We start from the raw sequence: 8,212 nt of genomic DNA on the forward strand, positions 1-8,212 counted from the left end.
TTTTAAAAATAAAAACTTTACTGTAATCTACATTGCAGCGCCGATCTGCTGCAATAGCAGATAGGGGTTGCAAAATCTGGTGACAGAGCCTCTTTAAATATATATTTCCATCTCTTTACTCTATTTTGGCAGCACTTTTGAAAATAAAAATTTTTTTTGCAGCAATTTGGAAGACTTACAAATTTAGTAATCATTTTATACATTTTGAAGTACATTTTGTTTTCCTGCACCAAGCCCGGTTTTCAGAGGCTCATAGGTGTCAGAATGGTGGAAACCCCCACAAGTGATCCCATTTTGAAAACTACACCCCTTAAGGTATTTATTAAGGGGTGTTGTAAGTATTTTGACCCCACAGTTTTTTTGTAAGAATTCATGCAAAGCAGGCGTAAAAAAATATAATTTCACTTTTTTCATAAAAGTATCACTTTGAAGATCGATTTCTTTGTAAAGCGACTATGAGAATGAAGAAACACACCCCAAAATATATCACCCTGTTTCTCCTGTTTTCAAAAATGCCCCCATTGTGACCCTAATGCATTGCTTGGACACACAACAGGGCCCGAAAGGGAGGGAGCAACCGGAGGCTTTCAGGACTCATATTTTGCTTGAAAATGTTTTAGGCCCCACTGTACATTTGGAGAGGTTTTGAGCTACCAGAGCGATAGAATCTCCCCATAAATGACCCCATTTAGAAAACTAGACCCCTTAAGGTATTTATCTAGGGGTGTAGTGCGTACTTTGACCCCACAGTTTTTTTGCTAAATTTAATGCATAGCAGGTGAAAAAAAAACAACAAACACTTTTTTCATAAAAGTATCACTTTGAAGACCGATTTCTGTATAAAGTGACCATGAGAATGAAGAAACACACCCCAAAATATATCACCCCGTTTCTCCGGTTTTCAAAAATGCCCCCATTGTGACCCTAATGAATTGCTTGGACACACGACAGGGCCCGAAAGGGAGGGAGCACCCGGAGGCTTTCAGGACTCATATTTTGCTTGAAAATGTTTTAGGCCCCATTTGGAGAGGTTGAGCTGCCAGAACGATAGAAACTCCCCATAAACGACCCCATTTAGAAAACTAGACCCCATAAGGTATTTATTTAGGGGTATAGTAAGTATTTTGACCTCACAGTTTTTTGCTAAATTTAATGCATATCAGGTGAAAAAAAAAATAATTTCACTTTTTTCATAAATTTGTTTGAAGACCAATTTCTTTGTAAAGCGAACATGAAAATGAAGAAACACACCCCAAAATCTATCACCCTCTTTCTCCTGTTTTCAAAAATACCCACATTGTGGCCCTAATGCGTTGTTTGGACACACGGCAGGGCCCCAAAGGAAGGGAGCACCCGGAGGCTTTCAGGACTCATATTTTGCTTGAAAATGTTTTAGGCCCCAATGTACATTTGGAGAAGCTTTGAGCTGCCAGAACGATAGAAACTGCCCATAAACGACCCCATTTCGAAAACTAGACCCCATAAGGTATTTATCTAGGGGTATAGTTAGTATTTTAACCACACAGGTTTTTCGCTAAATATATTGGAATTAGTCTGTAAATATTACAATTTACTTTTTTTCTGAAACATAGAAATTTTTATTATTTACAAGGAATAACGAAGAAAATGCACCCCAACATTTGTAAAGCAATGTCTCCCGATTACAACAATACCCCATATGTGGTAATAAACTGCTGTTTGGACCCACAGCAGGGCTCAGAAGGGAAGGAGCGCCATTTGGATTTATGATTTTGCTGGAATGGTTTTCGGTGCCATGTCGCATTTGCAATGCACTGGAGGGACCAAAACAGGGGAAACCCACCAAAAGTGACCCCATTTTGGAGAAACCTTCAAGGAATTTTTTTAGGGGTATAGTGAGCATTTACACCCCACGGGTCTTTTGCAGAGTTTATTAGAATTAGGGCGCGAAAATTAATATCAACATTTTTTCCACTAAAATGTTGCATTTTCTCATTTTCACAAGGGATAAAGGAGGAAAAAAACAACCATTTTTTATAAAGCAATTTCTCCCGAGTACGGAAATACCCCACATGGGGTCATACGTTTTTTCATTAGAAATGAATTAACCCTTTCAGGACTGATCCAGTTTTTGCTTTCTTATTTTAGATTTTCACTCCCCGCTTTCCAAGAGCCATAACTTTTTTATTTTTCCATCAATAGAGCGGTGTGAGGGCTTATTTCTTGCGGGAGGAGCTGCAGTTCTTATTGGTACCATTTTTTGGTACATAAAAAGTGATTAAAAAGTTGTATTACATTTTTTTTTTAGAGCGAAGGTGACAAAAAAAAACAAAAAACTGCGATTTTGGCGGTTTCAATTATTAAATTTTTTTAAGGTGTGCACTGTACAAATTAAATAATGGTATATTGTAATAGTTCGGACTTTTACGGACGTAGCGATACCAATTTTTTGACATTACTTCAGAAGAAAAATGCGAAAAGATGTTTTGTTTTTTTAACTTTAAAAAAAAAAAATTCTCACTACTAATAACTATAATTCTTCTACACATTTTATTAATCAATCCCCTTAGGGGACTTGATCCAGCGATCATTGGATCGCTGGTACAATACACTGCAATACTAATGTATTGCAGTATATTGTTATTCTTACAGGCTTCTGTAACAGAGCGATCGCTGTTCCTGTCCGTTAGTACCGAGGGGGCCTGCTGTAATACACAGCCGACACCCACAGCGTATGGAGCGGGCTCAGAACGTGAGCCGGCTCCATACATCAACCGCCGCCCCATGACGGGCAATTAAGTCCTAGTGCGCAAAGGGGTTAATGCGCAGCGGATGGTTCAAAGTGAAAATTGCAATTTTCCACTGATATGCCATTTTAGTGCATAATATGTTGTGCCCAGTGTGTGCCACAGAAGACAAATACCTCATAAAACGTTAAGCGGGTTCTCTCGGGTATGGCGACGCCGTATGTGTGGGCGCAAACTGCTGCTTGGGCACGCTGCAGGGCTCAGAAGGGAGGGACGCCATTTTGCTTTTGGAGCGCAGATTTTGCTTGGTAGTCTTTCTGTTTTGGGTTTCGCTGGTATTTCAGTTTATAATGTGGGGGGCATATGTAATCTGTGCGGGGTACATCAGGGTATATGTAATCTGTGCGGGGTACATCAGGGTATATATAATCTGTGCGGGGTACATCAGGGTATAATAAGAGGGTATGATAATGGGGTAAATAAATAATAATTCATAGATATGTGCCCGGTGTCACACTGATAAATGGCGCCCGATCTTATCCGCTTTTGGAACATTTTGCATCGCCATATTCTGAAAGCCAGAACTTTTTTATTTTTTCACCACCGGAGCCCTGTGAGGGCTTATTTGTTGCGGGACAATCTGTACTTTTCATTGGTACCATTTTGGGGTACATGCGATTATTTTTTTTATCACTTTTTGTTCCATTTTTTTGCAATCCTGAGCAAAAAACAGGAATTTTGACACCGTTTTTTAGGTTTTCTTTTTGCGGCGCTCACCGTATGCTATAAATGACATTTTTACTTTATTCTGCGGGTCGGTACGATTACGGCGATACCATATGTATATAGGTTTGGTCCTTTTTTTTAGCGTTTGCACAATAAAATGACTTATTTATAAACAAAAAAAATTTTTGCGTCACCATATTCTGAGAGACATCCTTTTTTTATTTTTTAGTCAAAAAAGCTGTGTTTTTTGCGGGACGGATAGAAGTTTTTATTGGTACTATTTTCGGGTACATGCGACTTTTTGATCACTTTTTATTCTTTATTTGGGGAGCGGTGGTGACCAAAAAAATTGTGATTCTGTAGTCGTTTTTTATTAATTTTTTTTGGGGTGTTCATCGTGCGGGGAAAATAACATTACAGTTTTATAGTTGGGGTCGTTACGAACGCGGTGATACAAAATATGTGTACTTTATTAACGTGTTCATTTTTTTTCTATAATAAAAGTCTTATTATAGGAAAAAAAGCATTTTGTGTTTATATAAAACTTATAACTTTTATTTTGACACTTTTTTTAAAATATTTTTATTACTTTTTTTACTTGTCCCACTAGGGGACACTTAGGCTATGTTCACACGGGGTCTTTTGCCGAGTTTTTTGACGCGGAAACCGCGTCGCAAAGCTCGGCAGAAACGGCCCGAGAACGCCTCCCATTGATTTCAATGGGAGGCGTCGGCGTCTTTTTCCCGCAAGCAGTAAAACTGCCTCGCGGGAAAAAGAAGCGACATGCCCTATCTTCGGGCGCTTCCGCCTCCGACCTCCCATTGACTTCAATGGGAGGCAGGAGAAAGCGTGTTTTATGCCCGCGGCGCTCAATGGCCGCGGGCGAAAAACGGCGCGATAATTGCTATTCACACGGAGTATTTTGGGGGAGGAATATCTGCCTCAAAATTCCGTTTGGAGCTTTGAGGCAGATATTCCTCCCCCAAAATACTCCGTGTGAACATAGCCTAAGACTTGCAGCTTTGATCGCTGCTAGAGTACATTACACTACACATGTAGTGTGATGTACTCTAACTGTCATTGTGACGTGACTGTCACACTGACAGGAAGCAGAGGAGGAACGGCCGGAGGCTGTTCCTCCGAGGCTTCCGTACATGGCAACCCGGAGGTCATTATCTGACCTCCGATTGCCGTGGCAAGCATCGGTAGCCCCCACGATCACTTCGTGGGGGCTGCCGATGTGCTTCAAACCACTTAAATGCGGCGACGGCAATCCGTCGCCGCACTTAAGGGGTTAACTGCCGAAAGCAGCGGCGATGGTCCGCTGTCCGGCGAGACTGATGTCTCAGCTGTCTAGGACAGCTGTCAGCGAGCGCCTGTCACTCTGTGTTTACACAGAGTGACAGTTTGAAATGCGGACGAAAATGCACGTCCTGGTGCGGGAACTAGCAGCCGACCAGGACGTGCATTTTCGTCCTTGGTCGTGAAAGGGTTAAGCTTCGTTCACATCTGCGTTGGGGTCCCGTTCTGACGTTCCGTCTGAGGTTTCCGTCAGAACAGGACCCTGAGCAGACACAAACTGACACCGACCAGAGGTTTCCGTCTCCATTAACATTGATTTCAATGGTGACAGAGCCGGTGCCCATGGTTTCCATTTGCCTCTTTTGTGCACCGGGCCCGTAGACTACGCTTTTGCTTCCAGCAAAATGACTGATCCGGTGCACAAAAGAGGCAAACGGAAACCACGGGCACCAGCTCAGTCACCATAGACGGAACGTCAGAATGGGACCCCAACACAGATGTGAACGAAGCCTTAGGTGCATTTCCGCAAGCACAGAACTGTAGAGTGTCCTGGTCAGACTTGACCAGAAAAGACTTGGCTTGACCATGACACTATACCTTATATGGCTGCATTATTGGACCAGTTTTATGAAGGCCTAATCCCTAGTTTAGGCCTTATTTACACGTCCGAGGTGCATCCGTGCTCTGCGGGATGAGATGTCTCGCATCCCCCATAGATGAGTCTATGGAGGGATGCGTGACGTGTGAAAAAAATAGGACGTCCTATTTTCCCACGGACCCTTCTTCACACGTATCATATCAAGACAGGTTACAGGCCCTCTTTAAGGTGATTAAAGGGGATTTCCTACCTCTAAAAATTATTAAAATGAAAAGTTATAATCTCTGCAATCTGTCCACAGCGATGACACTGCTGTGGTCAGTCATGACTAGGGTTACCACCGAAAAAATGTATTTATACAGGCAGTTTTTTTTATTTACACGATTTTGCGCAAATCGCAACAAAAAAAACACCATAAAACCGGCACATAACTACACCCCAACATAGCTAAAGCGTGGATGTGGTTTTGAAGGTCTGACTTCACACGTGAAGATTTGACGATAATGTCTGGGAGCCTCAGATAGACAATAACTAATTTTAAGTCAGCATTCTGCTCCTCCAACTTGCGCTCTGGACTTTTAGGGCTGGGCAGGCAGCGTGGACGTGTCCTGCTGATGAATGCGAGTGTCTCTGGCTATCTGCTGCCTTGCCTACTGCAATCTCCAGTCGGCACCAATCTCACACTTGACCTAGCCCAGACGCTGCTGAGATTCCTAGGGCCTAGAAAAGGAGCATCATCATAAATATTAAAGGGGTTGTCCAATCCTCAAAAAATTTATGGCCTATCCTCAGGATAGGGCATCAATATCTGATCAGTCGGGGTCCGACTCCCAGCACCCCCCCATCACATGTTTTGAAGGGGCTGCAGCGCTTATATGAACGCTGCTTCCCCTTCATTTCCCTTACTACTCACACTGTGAATCACAGACACGACTGTAGCAGCACTTTAACAGGATAGGCCATCAATTTTTTGGGGCTGGACAATTTGACCTTTTAACAATCTGACCATAAATGGTATGTCTATGGTAATTATTCGTTTCAGACCTTAAAAGGTAACTAAACATTCAAACGACGTCTGACATGTCTTAATATGTCAGAAATTTTGATCAGTGGGGGTCCGAGCACGGAGACCCTCACCAATCGCTAAAATAAAAGGGCAGAAGCACTCGTGTGAGCGCTGAGCTACTTAGTTTCTGTTCGAATTTTGTCGGAAAGCCGATGTAGCGGCGTACGGGCCCATAGGCTTTCTATGAAGTCCGTACACCCCTACATCGGCTTTCCGAGAAAACCTGAACAGAAACGAAGCAGCTCAGCATGAGCGAGTCTGCAGCTTCGTTTTAGCGATTGGTGAGGGTCTCAGTGCTCGGACCCCCACCAATCAAAACTTCTGACATATCACTATGACCTATCAGAAGTTTGTTGAACGTTTAGTTACCTTCTAAGAAATTTGATCTGGTCTATAACAAGTCGCACGATTTACATTTTTCTCAAGCATTTCTGGTTACAACAACAGCATTTATGCTGCTATACCAAAGTACAGGAACAAGAACGATGAGAATACACGGAAAACCACTCCCATCATTGCAAATGTCGCTTTAGTGGTCATTATCCCAATAGAAAAAATAACTGTTTGGATGAAGAGAATATTTTCTTTTGTGGCTCACGATTGGTAATTTGAAGTGACACGGTCCCTGGCTTGTCGCAGGAAGAAGACTGTCCCTGGCTTGTCGCAGGAAGAAGACTGTCCCTGGCTTGTCGCAGGAAGAAGACTGTCCCTGGCTTGTCGCAGGAAGAAGACTGTCCCTGGCTTGTCGCAGGAAGAAGACTGTCCCTGGCTTGTCACTTGCAGCCAAAAAGTTGTTCTGCCGTGGGTAAAAAAACTGCAAGTAATTGCTCAGAAACAAGATACACAGTGTGCATGGAGCCTTCATAATCTGGATACCAATAAGGAGATGGACAGTTTATGAATTATTCGGTAAATTAGAAAGTGTGACTATGGTGATGGCCCAGGGAAAGTCTGGTGCCATGTATGACATGAACAGTCAGTCCCTCACACCATTTTGAACAATGACACCTCCCGTTATGCTAGTAGTGCTTCATATGAAGAAAGACTGAGGTAATACCCGTTTAATAACGTCCATATTCCTACCATCCAGTCACCACAGAGCAGATAATTGCACATATGCGGCTTTCCCTGCGCTCCTTATGAGGAAATCTATGTATGCGCTTCCATTACATACAGAACACAGGAATGCCTGAAAGCGCTCACCCGGGCTGCTTCTTCTACTTCCGTGTCAAGCCACGTCCATAATCCGCCGACTAGATAAGGCCGCAACTACAGGCCGTGGCTCAGAGGCCTGCTCGGTCCAGACACAGCAGTGTAGAGCCAAAGTTGGTTACCTGACGATATAGATGTGTGTTTCCATCTCACTCGGGGGCGCGCACGTACTGTCGGGAGCTTCTTCCGGCTTCTGGGTCCTAGTGCGTGCAGCTATAATGGCGCCTGCGACCACACAGATACGTAAGAGAACCAGTTCTATTGACGGCATTTTCTTCAAGCTCTCGTGTGTGAATGTCTGTCTATAAGACTGCAGTATGAATACAATAGTTAATGTTGACTTTTCTTCCTTAGCCTAATATTATTATTATTCTGTGCTGTGTATTACAAATGGCCCCTCTGTAAATATACAGTATATGGACTGTTATAAAATACCAAGGTCACATCTCAATTACACTTCTGTGTAGCCATGAAATAAATTACTGATTTACTTATTACCTGGAGTTTATATACATACACTACCACACTAGTACCGGATTTACTGGTTTTCAGAAGCTTCTAGGCCAGGAGTCTCAAACTCGG

At 42.9% G+C, this 8,212-nt stretch overlaps 1 protein-coding gene across 2 annotated transcripts in view; it reads right to left on the minus strand.

Annotated features, from left to right (window-relative positions):
- MAP2K2 (mitogen-activated protein kinase kinase 2) overlaps positions 1–7,838 on the minus strand; it is a 62,522-nt gene extending 54,684 nt beyond the window's left edge. Inside the window, exon 1 of one of the 2 annotated variants that reach the window (XM_075864240.1) lies at positions 7,753–7,838. The gene's annotated coding sequence lies outside the window, so the exon portion shown is untranslated. Of the gene's footprint in view, positions 1–7,621 lie in introns of both variants that reach the window. The other variant, XM_075864232.1, reaches the window with a different exon arrangement.
- Positions 7,839–8,212: the final 374 nt, after the last annotated feature.

The sequence above is a fragment of the Rhinoderma darwinii genome, chromosome 1 (genome assembly GCF_050947455.1).
Source record: "Rhinoderma darwinii isolate aRhiDar2 chromosome 1, aRhiDar2.hap1, whole genome shotgun sequence".
Classification (NCBI taxonomy): domain Eukaryota; kingdom Metazoa; phylum Chordata; class Amphibia; order Anura; family Rhinodermatidae; genus Rhinoderma; species Rhinoderma darwinii.